Genomic DNA, 19,243 nt, shown 5'->3' with positions numbered 1-19,243 from the left:
CTTAGAATTAAAGACACCTTTCTATTTACTCCAAACCCTGCCTCTGTAGGTTTTTATTCAACTTCAGTGGGAAAAGAAAGCCAAGATTACAGTCCTGCAGCCACTGCTGCGTTTTCCAAATATGCTGGCATACTGAGTGCAGCACTTAAACAGCATTGTCTTTTAGAATTTGAAATAGCTGGAATTCTGTCACCTCCACTAGCATTGTTCATAGTGTTGCTTCCTACGGCCCACTTGACTTCACACTCCATGACGTCTGGTTGTAGGTGAGTGACCACACCATCATGGTAATCCATGTATTAAAAACTTTTTGTATAGTTCTTCTGTGTATTTTTGCCACCTCTTCTTAATATCTTCTGTTTCTGTTAGATCCATATTGTTTCTGTCCTTTATTGTGCTCGTTTTTGTATCAAATGTTCCCTTGCAATCTCCAATTTTCTTGAAGAAATCTCTAGTCCTTCCCATTCTATTGTTTTCCTCCATTTCTTTGCATTCTTCACTTCACAAGGCTTTCTTATCTCTCCTTGCTATTCTTTGGAATTCTGCATTCAGATGAGTATATTTTTCTTTTTCTCCTTTGCCTTTCACTTTTCCTCATTTCTCAGCTATTTGTAAGGCCTCCTCAAACAACCATTTTAACATGTTGCATTTCTTCTTTGGGGGATGGATTTGATCACCCCTGAACAATGTTACCAACCTCCACCCATAGCTCTCCAAGCCCTCTATCAGATCTAACCCTTGCAACTATTTGTCACTTCCACTGTATAATCATAAAGGATTTGATTCAGGTTATATTTGAGTGGCCTAATGGTTTACCCTACTTTCTTCAATTTAAGTCTGAATTTTGCACTAACGAGTTCATGATCTGAACCACAGTCAGCTCCTGGTCTTGTTTCTACTGACTGTATAGAGCTTCTCCATCTTTGCCTGCAAAGAATATAATCAGTCTGATTTCAATATTGACCATCTGGTGATGTCCATGTTTAGAGTCGTCTCTTGTGTTGTTGGAAGAGGGTGTTTGCTATGACCAGTGTGTTCTCTTGGCAAAACTCTGTTACCTTTGCCCTCTTCATCTTGTGTTCCAAGGCCAGACTTGCCTGTTATTCCAGGCATCTGTTGACTTCCCACTTTTACTTTCCAATTCCCTATGATGAAAAGAACATATATTTTTTGGTGTTATTTCTAGAAGGTCTTGTAGGTCTTCATCAGATCAGATCAGATCAGTCATTCAGTCGTGTCCGACTCTTTGCGACCCCATGAATCGCAGCACGCCAGGCCTCCCTGTCCATCACCAACTCCCGGAGTTCACTCAGACTCACGTCCATCGAGTCAGTGATGCCATCCAGCCATCTCATTCTCTGTCGTCCCCTTCTCCTCCTGCCCCCAATCCCTCCCAGCATCAGAGTCTTTTCCAATGAGTCAACTTTCGCATGAGGTGGCCAAAGTACTGGAGTTTCAGCTTTAGCATCATTCCTTCCAAAGAAATCCCAGGGCTGATCTCCTTCAGAATGGACTGGTTGGATCTCCTTGCAGTCCAAGGGACTCTCAAGAGTCTTCTCCAACACCACAGTTCAAAAGCATCAATTCTTCGGCACTCAGCCTTCTTCACAGTCCAACTCTCACATCCATACATGACCACAGGAAAAACCATAGCCTTGACTAGACGAACCTAAGAACCGTTCAATTCAGGGTCTTCAGAATTAGTGTTGGGTCATAGACTTGATTTACTGTGATACTGAATGGTTTGCCTTGGAAACAAACCGAGACTCAAGTACTGCATTTTGGACTCTTCTGTTGACTATAAGGGCTGCTCCATTTCTTCCAAGGGATTCTTGCCCACATTAGTAGATATAATTAGTAGATCTGAATTAAATTAGCCCATTTCCATTCATTTTAGTTCTCTGATTCTTATATTTATTTATTTATTTTAATTGGAGGCTAATTACTTTACAACATTGTATTGGTTTTGCCATACATCAACATGAATCCGCCATGGGTGTACATGTGTTCCCTATCCTGAACGCCCCTCCCACCTCCCTCCCCTTACCATTCCTCTGTGTCATCCCAGTGCACCAGCCCTGAGCACCCTGTACCGTGCATCAAACCTGGACTGCCAATTTGTTTCACATATGATAATATACATGTTTCAATGCCATTCTCTCAAATCATCCCACCCTAGCCCTCTCCCACAGAGTCCAAAAGACTGTTCTATGCATCTTTTGCTGTCTCGCATACAGGGTTATCGTTACCATCTTTCTAAATTCCATATATATGTGTTAGTATACTGTATTGATGTTTTTCTTTCTGGCTTACTTCACTCTGTATAATAGGCTCCAGTTTCATCCACCTCATTAGAACTGATTCAAATGTATTCTTTTTAATGGCTGAGTAGTATTCCATTGCATATATGTACCACAGCTTTCTCATTCATTCGTCTGCTGATGGACATCTAGGTTGCTTCCATGTCCTGGCTATTATAAACAGTGCTGTGATGAACATTGGGGTACACGTGTCTTTTTCAATTCTGGTTTCCTCAGTGTATATGCCCAGCAGTGGGATTGCTGGGTCATATGGCAGTTCTATTTCCAGTTTTTTAAGGAATCTCCACACTGTTCTCCATAGTGGCTGTACTCATTTGCATTCCCACCAACAGTGTAACAGTGTAAGAGGGTTCCTTTTCTCCACACCCTCTCCAGCATTTATTGCTTGTAGACTTTTGGATAGCAGCTATTCTGACCGGCATGAAATGGTACCTCATTGTGGTTTTGATTTGAATTTCTCTGATAATGAATGATGTTGAGCGTTTTTTCATGTGTTTGTTGACCATCTGTATGTTTTCTTTGGAGAAATGTCTGTTTCGTTCTTTGGTCCATTTTTTGATTGGGTCGTTTATTTTTCTGGGATTGAGCTGCAAGAGTTGCTTGTATATTTTTGATTCTTAAAATGTCAGTGTTCACTCTTGCTATCTCCTGTTTGACCACTTCCAATTTGCCTTGATTCATGGAACTAACATTTAAGGTTCCTATGAAATATTGTTCTTTACAGCATTTTACTTTACTTTCATTACCAGTCACATCCACAACTGGGCATTCTTTTTGCTTTGGCTCCATCTCTCTATTGTTTCTGGAGTTCTTTCTCCAGTCTTCTCCTGGAGCATCTACTGACCTGGGGAGTTCATCTTTCAGTGTCATATCTTTTTGTCATACTGTTCATGGGGTCCTCTAGGCAAGAGTGCTGTTTTGTCAGGACTCTCCTGACAGGAGTTTTGTCAGGACTCTCCACCATGACACATCCATCTCAGATGGCCCTAAACAGCATGGTTCATAGTTTCATTAAGTTACACAAAGCTGTGATCCATGTTTTCATTTTGGTTAGTTTTCCGTGATTGTGGTTTTCATTCTGTCTGCCCTCTGATAAATGAGGATAAGAGGCTTGTGCAAGCTTCCTGATGGGAGAGACTGGCTGTGGGTAAAGCTGGGTCTTGCTCTGGTGGGCAAGGCCATGCTCAGTAAATCTCTGATCCAGTTTTCTGCCATGTATGGGGCTGTGTTCCCTCCCTGTAGTTTGACCTGAGGCCAAACTATATTAGGGATAATAATGACTTCTTCCAAAGGGACTTATGCCAGAATACCAGGCCTCCAAGGACTGCTGCTGTCAGTGCCCCTAACCCCACAACAAGTCACTGTCAACCCAAACCTCTGCTGGAGACTCCCGAAAACTCACATACAAGTCTGGCTCAAGGTCTTGTAGATTCACTGCTCTTGTCTCCTGAGTCCTGACGTGCACAAGGTTTTGTTTGTGTCTTCCAAGAGTTTCTGTTTCCCCAGAACTGTGGAAGTTCTGTAATCAAATTCCACTGACCTTCAAAGTCAGATGCCCTGGGGATTCTCAGTCTCTTTGCCAGATCCCCCGGTTGGGAAGTCTGTGGTGGGGGCTAGACCTTTCACAACAGTGAGAGATCTTCTTTGGTATAATTTTTCTCCAGTTTGTGGATAGCAGTTCTATAGTGGAGCTAATGGTGAACTCCGCCAAGGGGACTTATGCCACACACCATGCCTCCTAGGACTCCTGCCAGAGCCCCTGTTCCTGTGGCAGACCACTACTGACCAATGGATCCACAGGAGACCCTCAAACACTCACAGGTAGATCTGTCTCAGTCTCTTGTGGGGATCACTGTTTCTTTTCCTAGGCCCTGGTTGCACGAGGTTTTGTTTGTACGCTCCAAGCATCTCTGGTCGGTATGAAATTGGATTTAAATGCAAGTGTGCCCCTCTTACTCTCTTGATGTGGCTTCTCCTTTGCTCTTGATACGTGGGTTATCTTTTCTTGGTGGGTTCCAACATTCCCCTGTTGATGGCTGTTCAGCAGCTCATTGGGATTTTGGTGTTTTCATAAGAGAAGATGACGGCAAGTCCTTCTACTCCGTGATTTTTGTTGTCTGGGCTATATAACCTCTCTTAATTTCCTAATAAGGGGAGCACACAGTTGTCAGCTACAAATTGGCACTTGCCATGGGTGCTACCTTTACGGCTTCCCTGATGGCTCAGAGGATAAAGCGTCTGCCTGCAATGCAGGAGATCCGGGTTCGATCTCTGGGTTGGGAAGATCCCCTAGAGAAGGAAATGGCAACCCACTCCAGTATTCTTGCCTGGAGAATCCCATGGAGGCTCCCAGAGGAGGCTGGCGGGCTACAGTCCATGGGGTCACAAAGAGTCGGACAGGACTGAGCAACTTCACACATGAGTGCTACCTCTACAAGGATTAAAAAATGTGCTGCTGCAGCTGCTGAACTTCATAACCCCTGAAGGAGTTAAGGGTGGACAGCAGATATGAGGCATTCAGTGCTTAGGAAAAAACTAACAGGACAGTTTATCAGATAACTAGATATTCTTAGGAGCTGATTCTTAGGACCTGATTTTATAAGCCCAGTTCTTATATCTCCTCATATTATGAAAACACTAAAACCCTTCACGGGGATGACTCTTTCTTGTGATTAGCAGAAGCTTTATGAGACCAAAAGAAACCTTCTGGGAAAATTTGTGTTTGGTTGCATGTACCCTCCCTTCACCAAAATCTCTTGTACACTGTCTTTCCTCCCTACCTCTTTGGAGTAGATTCTCAGAGCTGTCTGAGGTGCTGTCTTCTGGACTACCATCCTCATTTTGCCCCGTATAAAGTTTAACTCGCAACTCTCACGTTGTGCATCTTTTTTTTTTTTTTTTCATTATTTTAAATTTATTTATTTATTATTGAAGGATAATTGCTTTAAAGAACTTTGCTGTTTTCTGTTGAGGTGTGACAGGAAACATTGTGCATCTTTTCAAAGTCGACCCTAGCCTTCTGTATCTAGCCTGCTGTGTCTGGCCCTTTGACTGGCAAAGAATAAAGCTATTTTTCTTCTCCTGAAAAACTCTGTATTTCTGTTCAGCATCAGTGCACAGAGAGACAAGATTTTTGGCATCAATATCCTTGTCCACCAAAAAATAAAATCATTTATTTGGAGCCCATCATTGATTTGGAGCAAATTACTTTCACTGGAACTAAACCAGAAAATTCCAAATTAAGTGGCATGACTAACAGCAGTTAAGAAGCCCCAGGAAGAAGAAGGTAGGATTTTATGTGACTGCAGCCATAAAATTAAAAGTTGCTTGCTCCTTGGAAGAAAAGCTAAGACCAACCTAGACAGCATATTAAAGAGCAGAGACATTACTTTGCCAACAAAGGTCCATCTAGTCAAAGCTATTGTTTTTCAGTAGTCATGTATGGATGTGAGAGTTGGACCATAAAGAAAGCTGAGCACCATGGACTGCAGCATGCCAGGTTTTCCTGTCCATCACCAACCCCTGGAGCTTGTTCAAACTCATGTCCATCGAGTCAGTGACGCCATCCAACAATCTCATCCTCTGTCTTCTCCTTCTCCTCCTGCCTTCAATCTTTCCCAGCATCCGGGTCTTTTCTAATGAGTCAGTTCTTCTCATCAGGTGGCCAAAGTATTGGAGTTTCAGTTTCACCATCAGTCCTTCCGATGAATACTAGGACTGATTTCCTTTAGGAAAGACTGATTTGATCTCCTTGCAGTCCAAGAGACTCTCATGAGTCTTCTCGGACACCATAGTTCAAAGGTATCAATTCTTTGGTGCTCAGCTTTCTTGCAGGAGATGCAAGAGAAGCAGGTTCAATTACTGAGTCAGAGGATCTCCTGGAATAGGAAATGGCAATCCTCTCCAGTATTCCTGCCTATAAAATTCCATGGACAGAGGGCTACAATCCATGGGGTTGCAAAGAGTCAGACATGACTGAGTGACTGAAGACACATACACACATACACACTGAACTCCTTTCAGGGGCTGTTGGAAGTCAGCAGCTGCAGCAGCTCATATTTCACTCTTTGTAGAGGTAGATGGCAAGTGCGAATGGCAAATGCCAATTTGTAGTTGACAAAAGAGAGGTTATAGGTAAAAAAAATTCCTTGTGGATAAGATAGTAAACAGCACTTGGAGAAAGAAAAAAGATAGCGTCCAGGAATGTTGAGGAAGACTGGGGTATGTGTATGTGTGAATTAGGTGGGTATGCTGCTGCTGCTGCTGCTAAGTCACTACAGTCATGTCTGACTCTGTGTAACCCCATAAATTCTCCAGACAAGAACACTGGAGTGGGTTGCCATTTCCTTCTCCAATACATGAAAGTGAAAAGTGAAAGTGAAGTCAGTCGTGTCCAACTCTTCACGATCCCATGAACTGCAGCCTACCAATCAGGCGTGTGTGTGTGTGTGTGTGTGTGTGTGTATTTGTATGTGTATGTGTAAAGAAAAGGTAACATGAGAATAATATCTAATAATCCTTGGGAATAAGATAAACGTTCCACAGGGAATTCCCATTTGTCCTTCAAATTGTATAAATACATCAACCAAAAAATAACTGATGTTTTCAGGGAGACATACCACTAATTACCAAAATGTCCCACATTTCTGAGGTATTTAGTGCCTGTATTAAGTGCTGGATCAATCCTGAAGGTATTAATCCTTACAATAGCCCTACCAGCCGGTGACATTATCTCATTTTTTGGCTAGGAACTTGGGGCTCCATAGCTAGGGGGCTCATATGCAAGAAGTGCAAAGCCAGGTCTTTGACACCTATGTCAAATGTGATCCCTTGATCCTAAACTACTTCTCAACCTCCACCCCAGAGCTTAGATTTTGGCTCCATCCAGCAGTTAAAGGACCCCAGGACAGCTCCTAGGCCATACCTTTCATGAATCTTCCTCTTCATTTGTCAGAATTCTCAATAGTTCTATTACTCAGCCATTAAAAAGAATACATTTGAATCAGTTCTAATGAGGTGGATGAAACTGGAGCCTATTATACAGAGTGAAGTAAGCCAGAAAGAAAATCACCAGTACAGTATACTAACGCATATATACGGAATTTAGAAAGATGGTAACGATAACCCTGTATGTGAGACAGAAAAAGAGACACAGATGTATAGATCAGTCTTTTGGACTCTGTGAGGGTGTGATGATTTGGGAGAATGGCATTGAAATATGTATAATATCATATGTGAAACGAATCGCCAGTCCAGGTTCAATGCATGATACAGGACACTCAGGGCTGGTGCACTGGGATGACCCAGAGGGATGGTATGGGGAGGGAGGTGGGAGGAGAGTTCGGGATGGGGAACAAGTGTACACCCGTGGCAGATTCATGTTGATGTATGGCAAAACTAATACAATATTGTAAAGTAATTAGCTTCCAATTTAAATAAATAAATTTATATTTAAAATAAATAACTTAATAAACATTTAGTGTGCATACAAATCACTAGAGAGCTCATTAGTGACAATCCTTGTCCCCTTTCTTAGCAATGCCCAATTTAGGGTGTTAGGCTTAAGGCTTGGGAATCAGCATTTTAACAATAGGCCTTGGTTGATTCTCCTTAGTCTTGCTTTCATCAAAAGAGTGTATGAGAGTCTCTCTGGCTGCAGTTTACAGAATAGATCCTGTAGTCACAATTCAGAAACCAGAATGATTAGTCTGGAGGACATTGCAGTCATCTGATTGAGACAGAATTAGGCTATAGTCACAGCGGAAGTCACAGTGGAAGTAGCTAGATTGGTCAGAAATTTTGTACACGATATTGACATGTTGCTAATAGAGTAGAGTGATGTTGAAGCTAAGCTTAGAGTTTAGCCTTGTAGTTGAGTTGGAGACAGTGACACTTAATTGGGATCAGATATGCTCAGATAAAGTAGTTTAGGCGATGGGTGTTGAAAGCGTTTGTTTTAGACATGTTGAGAGACAGAATGTGTGTATGAGGACAGGAAGGAACCTGAGTTCAGTGAGGATGGCTAGAAGTAATGAAAGAGTTGGTAGTTTGTGGGTAGTTCAGTTTAGTCACGAAGTAATGTCTGACTCTTTGCAATCCCATGGACTGCAGCATGCCAGGCCTCCTTGTCCATCACAAACTCCAGGAGTTTACTCAAACTCAAGTCTATTGAGTTGGTGATGCCATCCAACCATCTCCTCTTCTGTTGTCCCCTTCTCCTCCTGCCTTCAATCTTTCTCAGCATCAGGGTCTTTTCCAAGGAGTCAGTTCTTTGCATCAGGTGGCCCAAGTGTTGGAGTTTCAGCTTCAGCATCAGTCCTTCCAATGAACACCCAGGACTGATTTCCTTTAGAATGGACTGGATGGATATCCTTGCAGTCCAAGGGACTCTAAAGAGTCTTCTCCAACACCACAGTTCAAAAGCATCAATTCTTCAGCGCTCAGCTTTCTTTATAGTCCAAATCTCACATGCATACATGACTACTGGAAAAACCATAGCCTTGACTAGACAGACCTTTGTTGACAAGGTAATGGCTCTGCTTTTCAATATGCTGTCTAGGTTGGTCATAACTTTCCTTCCAAGGTGTAAGCGTCTTTTAGTTTCACGGCTTAAGTCACCATCTGCAGTGATTTTGGAGCCCAAAAAAATAAAGTCAACCACAGTTTCCACTGTTTCCCCATCTATTTGCCATGAAGTGATGGGACTGGATGCAATGATCTTAGTTTTCTGAATGTTGAGCTTTAAGACAATTTTTTCATTCTCCTCTTTCACTTTCATCAAGAGGCTCTTGAGTTCTTTTTCTCTTTCTGATATAAAGGTGGTGTCATCTGCATATCTGAGGTTATTGATATTTCTCCCAGCAATCTTGATTCCAGCCTGTGCTTCCTCCAGCCCAGCGTTTCTCATGATGTACTCTGCATAGAAGTTAAATAAGCAGGGTGACAATATACAGCCTTGACGTACTCCTTTTCCAATTTGGAACCAGTCTGTTGTTCCATGTCCAGTTCTAACTATTGCTTCCTGACCTGCATACAGACTTCTCAAGAAACAGGTCAGGTGGTCTGGTATTCCCATCTCTTTCAGAATTTTCCAGTTTCTTGTGATCCACACAGTCAAAATCTTTGGCATAGTCAATAAAGCATAAATAGATGTTTTTCTGGAACTCTCTTGCTTTCTTGATGATCCAATAGATGTTGGCAATTTGATCTCTAGTTCCTCTGCCTTTTCTAAATCCAGCTTGAACATCTGGAAGTTCACCATGCATGTACTGTTGAAGCCTAGCTTGGAGAATTTTGAGCATTTTGAGAATTTTGAGTCTCTACCCATTTGTGGGTAAAGACTAGGCAAAAAAAGTAGTGGCAAATGGCCCAAGGAAAGGAAGGAGTTATATGATAAGATAAAGTAAAATAGTTTCTACAGATTTAAAGCCATAGCTAGGTAGTGAAAAAAGTAGGACTAAGGGGCTTGGGTGGAGTCTTGGCTCTTTCTTCATCAATTCTGTGACTTTGGGCAAGTCAATTGATGGCTCTGAGCTCAGGGTTTCCCCAACTATAAAAATTAGTGAATGCCTGTCCTATGGTTCCAGCAGGGCTGTTGTGAGAATCCAATGTCAAAAAGTACATAAAACCCCAAGGTTGTGTTTATATGAGCATAACTTTATGTACCCCTTGGGATCTTTGCTATTGACCACAGGAGGTATCTCTGGGTGCAGAATGCTGACATCCTCTGGCAGAATGGATGACTTCATCCATTAGGAGGTGAGAGGAAGTGTGCTAAGGCTTCATGTCTGATGTGCAGCCCTCAAAGCCTAGCTCTGTCTCTGGGTGAACCTGAGGGGCAGCTTATTTTACCCCTTCAGAGTTCTGAGTGTTCATCTATAGAATAGGATCTTAGTGCAAGATCTCTTGGGTGTGGGCAATAGAAACCCACTTGGGTTCACTCAAGCAAGGAAAGAATTTCTCCCAGAACCTGCTATAAAGCAAGCATCATGAGGACAGAGATTGCTGTATAGCTGGCCCTAGAACATGGCCTGACTTTTGATAATGCCCAATAAATTCCTTTTAAAATAACACATCTGAGAGAAAGTGAGTTCTTATAAAGGTTGGAACTGAGAGCCAGGAATCTGTCAAAAGCCTTGGTGGTCAACAACTCCACTTCTTTCTCAATGTCTCTCCTCTTCTCTACATATTTGTTTCATTTGCTTCTTTCTGCAAACAGATGTCTTGTAGTTCCCATCTGCAAATCACAGCTCAGGCCTGCATGGCCCTGGGCCTGCTTCTCACTGGCCTGTACCTTTGTATTCAGCTCCACATCCCTCAGAGAGATAATCTAAATGATGCAACCTGAAAATATCAAGTCAGCTGGGAAGGAAAAGAGTCTCCTGATACTGAGAATTGCCTCTCAGGCTGGAGGAGGAGCATGCCCTCTAGGGAAGGAGGTGAAAAATTGGTGAATCTCTGCTATGGAAATTTTAGTTTCAGACACATGCAGCGAGTGGTACCCTGCAGTAAGTAGCAGTAGCTGGAAGACAGAGCTTAACTCCTTGACCGTGAATCGAAATCTGGGTTGCATGGGTGAAAACCAGTTCTAACTGCTAGACCATGAAAGCCAGTGGCTAGAGCCTAAATCTACAGTCTTTGCTTGCCTTGACAAGAAAATTCGGATGAGGAGGTGTTTTATTGAAAAAGTAGAGTACATGCGGAAAGATGCATGGGTGGACTCAGCAAGAGTCCTGCCTTTGGGAAATTTAAATCCTTCATGAGCAGACAGCTCTCCAGGTCTTTGTCTTCCCTCTAGCCAACTGTCTTATTTTTCTTCCCTGGCAAATTTTTCTTGGGAACTTTCTCTAGGTGCACACACCCCTTTCAACTAAGATGTATTTCAGCGCAAAGGCATCTGGTGGTGGGGAAATGGCAAGACTTACTATGGCCTGGAGTCTCCTGCCTTTTGATCCCCAAGAAGCCTTTATACACATATATAGAGAGTGTCTCCCTTTCCCCAAGGAGGGGAAATATGTGATATCTTGATCCTTTACTCAAACAAGGTTTAGCCCCTGTTTGATCCTGCCATGACTATTATCTTCAGGTGTCCAACAAGAGACAAAGCCTGGTTATTTATGCTGTTTCTGTTATTTTTATTTTGAAGAGAAAATAGGAAGCTGATTGTAAAACCTAACCTGGATCCCATCTATTCCCGGTCTCAGGAAAAGTAAACAAGAAGCTAGTTGTAAATGTCCAGCCTGAAGCCCACATTTTTCCTGCCTCAAGAAGTATAAACAAGAAGCCAGTTGTAAATACCTAATCTGAAGCCTATCTTCTGTCTCAATTTGACCAACTGGCCACTTTGCCAAGTGTGTAGCTCATATTAGGTTCTCTGAGCATGAGACTATTATTCTACATGTGGTCAAGAAGCAAGAGTCTCACAGCAAGTGGGCTTTTGGACTCATCTCTGCATATTTGCAGACTGGTGACTGGGGAAGGGGTGGGGTGGGGAAGCTCCAAGACAGGAGAAACAAAATATGAGAAAGTTCTGGGTTACAGCAGGTATATTCTTTACCGTAGTTGTGGCTCCCAGGGTCTTGGGGTGTACAAATTGAGCAAAGCACCCTTGATTGGCAGCATGACAAGACATGTGATGACTATGTTACTTCCTACATCCTTTCACATTCTAGTCCAGACCTGGTTCAAGAAGTTTTTACAAACAGCTACAATCTCAAACAAGGGCACAATAACTTAGTCTACACTTTTCATAGTCTTGTCCCAGTCTTAACACTACAAATTGATTAGTGCCAGATTTCTCATGAAAAATCGTATTTGACTAGGTTCTCTGATCATCAAATTTCAGGTCTCTATCTGATTGATTCACATTATAGCATGAAAGTTGTATGGGTAAATCTCCCCATATGAGCATTCTTCACTGAATCAGGTGGGTAAAGATGGACCCGCCCCAGGGTGGTTTTCTGGTCACCACCTGAGACAGGTGTGATATGTGAGAATGAATAAGTACAAAATATGGAACATAGGAAGGCATAATATTATGTGTATTTTGTGAGAATTCCACTGTGAGTGAAGTAGATGATCGATAGACAGATAGATAGATAGAGACACAGAGACAAAGGGAGAGAATGTGGGAATTCCCATATAAGTGTTCAAGCCATGGAAGCATTTCTGCCCATAACTCCATATAAACATTAAAATCAGTTTGTCAACATGTATAAAATAACTGGGATTTTTTGGAGTTGCATTGAATATATAGATCAATTTAGGAAGAACTGACATCTTGACAATATTGAGTTTTCTTATCCATGAACATAGAATAGCTATCCATTATTTGCTTCTTCTTTTATTTCATTAGAGCTTTGTTGTTTTCCTCATATAAGTCAGATTTTGTATTTTGTCAGATATATACTTAAGTATTTTATTTGGGAGTGTGATAATTAAATATCGTGTTTTCAACTTGAAGTTATACTTGCTCATTGTCAGTATATAGAAAAGTAAATAATATATTTTTATTTTTTAGTGGAGGATAATTGTTTTACAACGTTGTGGTCTTTGCCTTACATTACTGTGAATCAGCCATAATTTTATACACGCACACATATATATATACATATACGTATATACTGGTAACACAGTCCACTATTCTCGCCTGAAAAAAACCCTAAGGACAGAGGAGCTTGGCAATGGTTCATGAGGTTGCAAGAGTTGGACATGACTTAGTGACTAAACCACCACCACCATGGTTGATATATGATGATATTACATTATTTTCAGATGTGAAGCATAGTGATTCAGTATTTTTGTAGATTATGCTCCATTAAACATTATTACAAGATGAAAAAAGAGAACTATGCCAAAAGGTTGACTAATTCATGTTATAAGAACAAGTGACATCTACCATCTTTTCACCTGGCTCCTCTCTCTCAATTGATTTTTGTTTTGTTTCCATTTGTTTCCAGCTACATTGCCACTGATTTTAACCTTGCTTCCAGACATCCTGGGCTTGAAATAATACTGTACTGTTGTAGTCTATATATTCCTATACAGTAAAGTACACAAAAACACAACTACTTATAGAGGATAACACATGTGACAATGTATGCCAGACACATGAGCTAACTTATGCAATTGAACATGTGAACATATGTTTTCATCTTGAATAGTTTGCAACTTGAAGGTCCATGTGTATGGGGACTTACTGTAAAGTGCTTCAAAGCAGACTTGATCATCAATACAATAATCAAAAAGCAAACTCAGTATAAGAATATAATACGTATGGGACGGGATAAAAGTGTAAAGTCTTTATGAGATTGAAATTAAGTTGTTATCAACTTAAAATAGACAATTATAACAAGATATTTTATGTAAACTTTAAGGTAACAACAAAGAAATACCCTTTAATAGATACACAAAAGATAAACATAAAAGAATCAAAGTATATCACTGCAATAGTTATTAAATCACAAAGAAGGCCATCAAGAGAGGAAGATGGAAACAAAAAACAATTATCAAAATGGCAATAGTAATTACATACTATAAATAATTATTTTAAATATAAATAGATCAAACCACCCAATCAAAAGGCATAGACTGGTTGAATGGATTAGAAAACAAACAAGCAAACAAGATTCATCCATATAGCATCTACAAAAGAGTCATTTTATATTTAAGGACACACATAAGCTGAAAATGAAGGGATGGATAAAGTATTCCATGCAAGTGATAACTGGAAGAAGCAGATCTGCTTATGCTTACATCAGACAAAATACACCTTTAAGTCCAAATTGCCTCTAGAGATAAAAAAAAAAAAAACAGAAAGGTCTGTATATGATAAAGGGATCAATTCAACAGTAGAGTATAACAATTCTAACTATATACACAATCAACTTTAGAGCATGTAAATATATAAAGCAAATTTGACAGATCTGAAGGGAGAAATTTACAGCCATACAATAACAGTTCATACTGTTATTGTACCCCACTTTCATACCCCACTTTCAATAATGAATAGAATATCTAGACAGAAAATCAATAATGAAACAACTGATTTGAACAACACTATGAACCAACTGGTTACAACAGACATATCCAAAATTTCTACCCAACATCAGAAGAATACACATTCTTCTCAAGCACACACAGATCATTCTCCAGGATATAACACATGATGGGTTAAAAAAAACAAGTATTTAAAAATTCAAGAAAATAAAAAATATATTCCAAGTATCTTTTCTAAACAAAATGGAAATAGCCTAGGAATCAATAACAGCAAGAAAATGACAAAGTTAATAACAATTTGGATAAACTAGAAGAAATGGATAAATTTCTAGAAACATACATCCTCCTAAAACTGAATTAAAAAGAAATAAAAAGCACAAATAGGTAAATGACAAATAAAGAGAGGTAAGCAGTGATCAAAAATCACATAACAAAGCAATCCCAGGACTAGAAATCTTCATAAGAGAATTCCACCAAAATTCAAAAAAGTATTAATACTAATCTTTCCTAAACTCTTTCCAAAAAATTGAAGAAGGATTATTCCTAAACACATTTTATGTGGCCAGCATCACACTGATACCAAATGCATATAAGCACATCACAAGATTAAAAAATACAAGTCAATATCTTTTTGAACATAGATGTAAAAATCCTCAATAAAATACCACCAAACGGAATTCAGCAGGATAGTGAAAATATACACTATGACCAAGTGGGATTTATCCCTGGCATGTAAGAATGGTTCAACATACACAAATCAACCAACATGATACACTATATTATTGGAATTGAAGATAAAAATCACATAATAATCTCAATATGTACATAAAAAGCATTTGACAAAATTCAACATACATTCATGATTTAAAAAAAAAAAAACCCTCAACCAAATAGGCATAGAAGGAACTTACTGCAACACAATAAAGGCCTTATATTAAAAGCCCACAGTTAGCATCATAATCAATAAGGAAAAACTGAAAGTTTGTGACTGAGTTGACAGCGTTGCATACTTGAAAATTGCTAAAACTGTTGGTTTTAAGAGTTCTTAGTGCACACACACACAGAGAGAGAATGAAAGAAAAACTGATAAGTTTTCTTTCAATACCCAGTACAAGGCAGAGATGCCCATTCTCAGTATTTCTATTCAACATAGTACTAGAAGTTCTAACTAGAGCAATTAGACAAGAAAAAGAGGAAAAAAAAAAAAAAAAAAACAGCGTCCAAATCAGAAAGAAAGAAGTAAAATCATCCCTCTTTGCAAATTACGTTATATGGATAGAAAATCACAAAGACTCATCAAGAAACTGTTAGAATTAATAAATGAATGTGGTAAAGTTGCTCAATACAAATTCTACAGCCCAAAATCAATAGTTTCTGTATATAAACAACAAACTACCTGACAAATAATGTTTTTGAAAAATGCCATTCACATCAAAAAGAACAAAATACTTACAAGTAAAATTAACTAAAGAGGTAAAAGACTTGTGCTCTGAAAACTAGAAAATATTGATGAAGAAAATTAAAGACACAGATAAACAGAAACACATCTTGTATTCATGGATTGGAAGAATTAACATTAGTAAAATGGCCATACTACCCCAAAAGATCTACAGATTCAATGAAATTCTTACCGAAATCCCAAATTCATTCCTTACAAATGTAGAAAAAAAGAATCCTAAAATTCATATGTAACCACAAAAGACCCAGAATAGCCAAAGCAATCTTAAGAAGAACAAAACTGAAGACATCATATATTCAAATTAAATTATAAATTATGTTGCAGAGAGAGAGTAATCAAAACAGCATGTAACAAAGCATAGTGCAGGCATAAAAAAGACACATAGACCAGTAGAATGGAATAGAGAGGCCAAAAATAAAGCCACATGTATACAGTCAATTGATCTCCAAAATGGGTACCAAGGACACACAAAGGGGGAAGGATAGTCTCTTTAACAAAATGGTGTTGGGAAAACTTTATATCCACATAAAGAATGAAACTGAACCCTTATTTCACATTTTATACAAAAACAAACTGAAATGGGTTTAAGACTTAAACATAAGACTTGAGACTAAAGCTATTAGAAGAAAACAAAGGCAGCAAATGCCTTGATATTGGTCTTGGCAATGATTTTGAAATTTGACACCAAATGTTCAACCCACTCCAGTGTTCTTGCCTGGAGAATCCCAGGGAGGGGGCAGCCTGGTAGGCTGCCTTCTATGGGGTCACACAGAGTCAGACACGACTGAAGTGACTTAGCAGCAGCAGCAGCAGTTCAACCAATGAAAGTAAAAATAAGTGCCTCAAACCAAAAAACTTCTGTACAGCAAAGGTAAAAATCAACAGGGAATGGGAGAAAATATTTGGAAACCATATATCTGACAAGGGATTTAATATCAAAAATATATAAGAAACCCATAAGACTCAATAGCTTTTTGTTCCTTTAAATTTCACTTTTATAACCTATTACTTTGCAAAAAAAAAAAAAAGACCCTATTTTTTTCTTCTTCAGCAAACTTCATATATATATATTTTATAATTTTTTGACCTTGTTTTTTGTTTGTTTTTGTTTTTGTTTTTTTCTTCTTTTCTTTAACATTGTATTTTTGAAATTCCAAACTCTACTCTAGATTTTTAATTTTCACTTTTTGGTATATTTTATCAATTTTGTACCTATAGTTTTTTTTTTATATAATTTCTGACTTTTTTTTTTTTTCCTTCTCTGTTTCTTTCTCTTCTTCTTTTATATAACATTGTATATCTGAAATTCCAAACTTTACTCTAGATTTTTAATTTATGCTTTTTGGTATTTGATATCAATTTTGTACTTGTATTTTCTTTATAATTTTTGTGACATTGTTCGTATTTGTTTGTTTGTTTTCTCTCTTTATTTTTCTTCTTCTTCTTCTTTTTTTTTTTTTTAACATTGTATTTTTGAAATTCCAAACTCTACTCTAGATTTTTAATTTTTGCTTTCTGGTATTAGTTATCAATTTTGTACCTGTACTTTCTTTATAATTTTCGCGACCTTGTTTGTTTTTGTTTGTTCGTTTTTTCTCTCTTTCTTTTCCTTCTTCTTTTCTTTAACATTGTATTTTTGAAATTCCAAACTCTACTCTAGATTTTTAATTTTTGCTTTCTGGTATTAGTTATCAATTTTGTACCTGTATTTTCTTTATAATTTTCGCGACCTTGTTTGTTTTTGTTTGTTCGTTTTTTCTCTCTTTCTTTTCCTTCTTCTTTTCTTTAACATCGTATTTTTGAAATTCCAAACTCTAGATTTTTAATTTTTGCTTTCTGGTATTAGTTATCAATTTTGTACCTGTACTTTCTTTATAATTTTCGCGACCTTGTTTGTTTTTGTTTGTTCGTTTTTTCTCTCTTTCTTTTCCTTCTTCTTTTCTTTAACATCATATTTTTGAAATTCCAAACTCTGCTCTAGATTTTTAATTTTTGCTTTTATGTATTTGTTACCAATTTTGTACCTTTAAGGACCCAATCTTCAGGACCCATTTTTCACTAGGGAGTGAGATTACTGGCTTGACTGCTCTCTCTCCCTTTGGACTCTCCTTTTTCTCCACCAGGTCGCCTGTGTCTCCTCCCTAACCCCTCTCTACTCTACCCAACTCTGTGAAATTCTGTGTGTTCCAGACGGTGGAGAACACTTAGGGAACTGATTACTGGCTGGATCTGTCTCCCTCCTTTTCATTCCCCCCTTTTATCCTTCTGGCCACCTCTGTTACCTTCCTCCTTCTTCTCTTCTCTGTATAACCCCGTGAACATCTCTGAGTGGTCCAGCTGTGGAGTGCACATAAGGAAGTGACTAGTGGCTAGCCCACTCTCTCCACTATTGATTCACCTCATCTCATTTGGGTCACCTCTAACTCCCTCCTCCCTCTTCTCTTCTCCATGTAACCCTGTGAACCTCTCTGAGTGACCCTCACTGTAGAGAAACTTTTCATCTTTAATGTAGATGTTTTATCAATGGTGCTGTATAGAAGGAGAAGTTTTGAAACTACTGTAAAAATAAGACCGATAACCGGAAGCAGGAGACTTAAGTCCAAACCCTGACTCCAGGGAACTCCTGACTCCAAGGAACATTAATTGACGGGAGCTCATCAAATGCATCCATACCGACACTGAAACCAAGCACCACACAAGGGCCAATAAATTCCAGGGCAAGACATACCAAACAAATTCTCTAGCAACAAAGGAACACAGCCCTGAGCTTCAAGATACAGGCTGCCCAAAGTCACCCCAAAACTATAGACATCTCATAAATCATTACTGGACATTTCATTGCACTCCAGAGAGAAGAAATACAGCTCCACCCACCAGAACACCGACACAAGCTTCCCTAACCAGGAAACCTTGACAAGCCACCTGTACAAACCCACACACAGTGAGGAAACGCCACAATAAAGAGAACTCCACAAACTTCCAGAATACAGAAAGGACACCCCAAACTCAGCAATTTAAACAAGATGAAGAGACAGAGGAATACTCAGCAGATAAAGGAACAGGATAAATGCCCACCAAACCAAACAAAAGAGGAAGAGATAGGGAATCTACCTGATAAAGAATTCCAAATAATGATAGTGAAATTGATCCAAAATCTTGAAACTAAAATGGAATCACAGATAAATAGCCTGGAGACAAGGATTGAGAAGATGCAAGAAAGGTTTAACAAGGACCTAGAAGAAATAAAAAAGAGTCAATATATAATGAATAATGCAATAAGTGAAATTAAAAACACTCTGGAGGCAACAAATAGTAGAATAACAGAGGCAGAAGACAGGATTAGTGAATTAGAAGATAGAATGGTAGAAATAAATGAATCAGAGAGGATAAAAGAAAAACGAATCAAAAGAAATGAGGACAATCTCAGAGACCTCCAGGACAATATTAAACGCTACAACATTCGAAT

Source organism: Bos indicus x Bos taurus, unplaced genomic scaffold (genome assembly GCF_003369695.1).
Source record: "Bos indicus x Bos taurus breed Angus x Brahman F1 hybrid unplaced genomic scaffold, Bos_hybrid_MaternalHap_v2.0 SuperScaffold_100329, whole genome shotgun sequence".
Classification (NCBI taxonomy): Eukaryota; Metazoa; Chordata; class Mammalia; order Artiodactyla; family Bovidae; genus Bos; species Bos indicus x Bos taurus.
The sequence above is the reverse complement of the archived record's forward strand: the minus strand, read 5'-3'. Positions refer to the sequence as shown.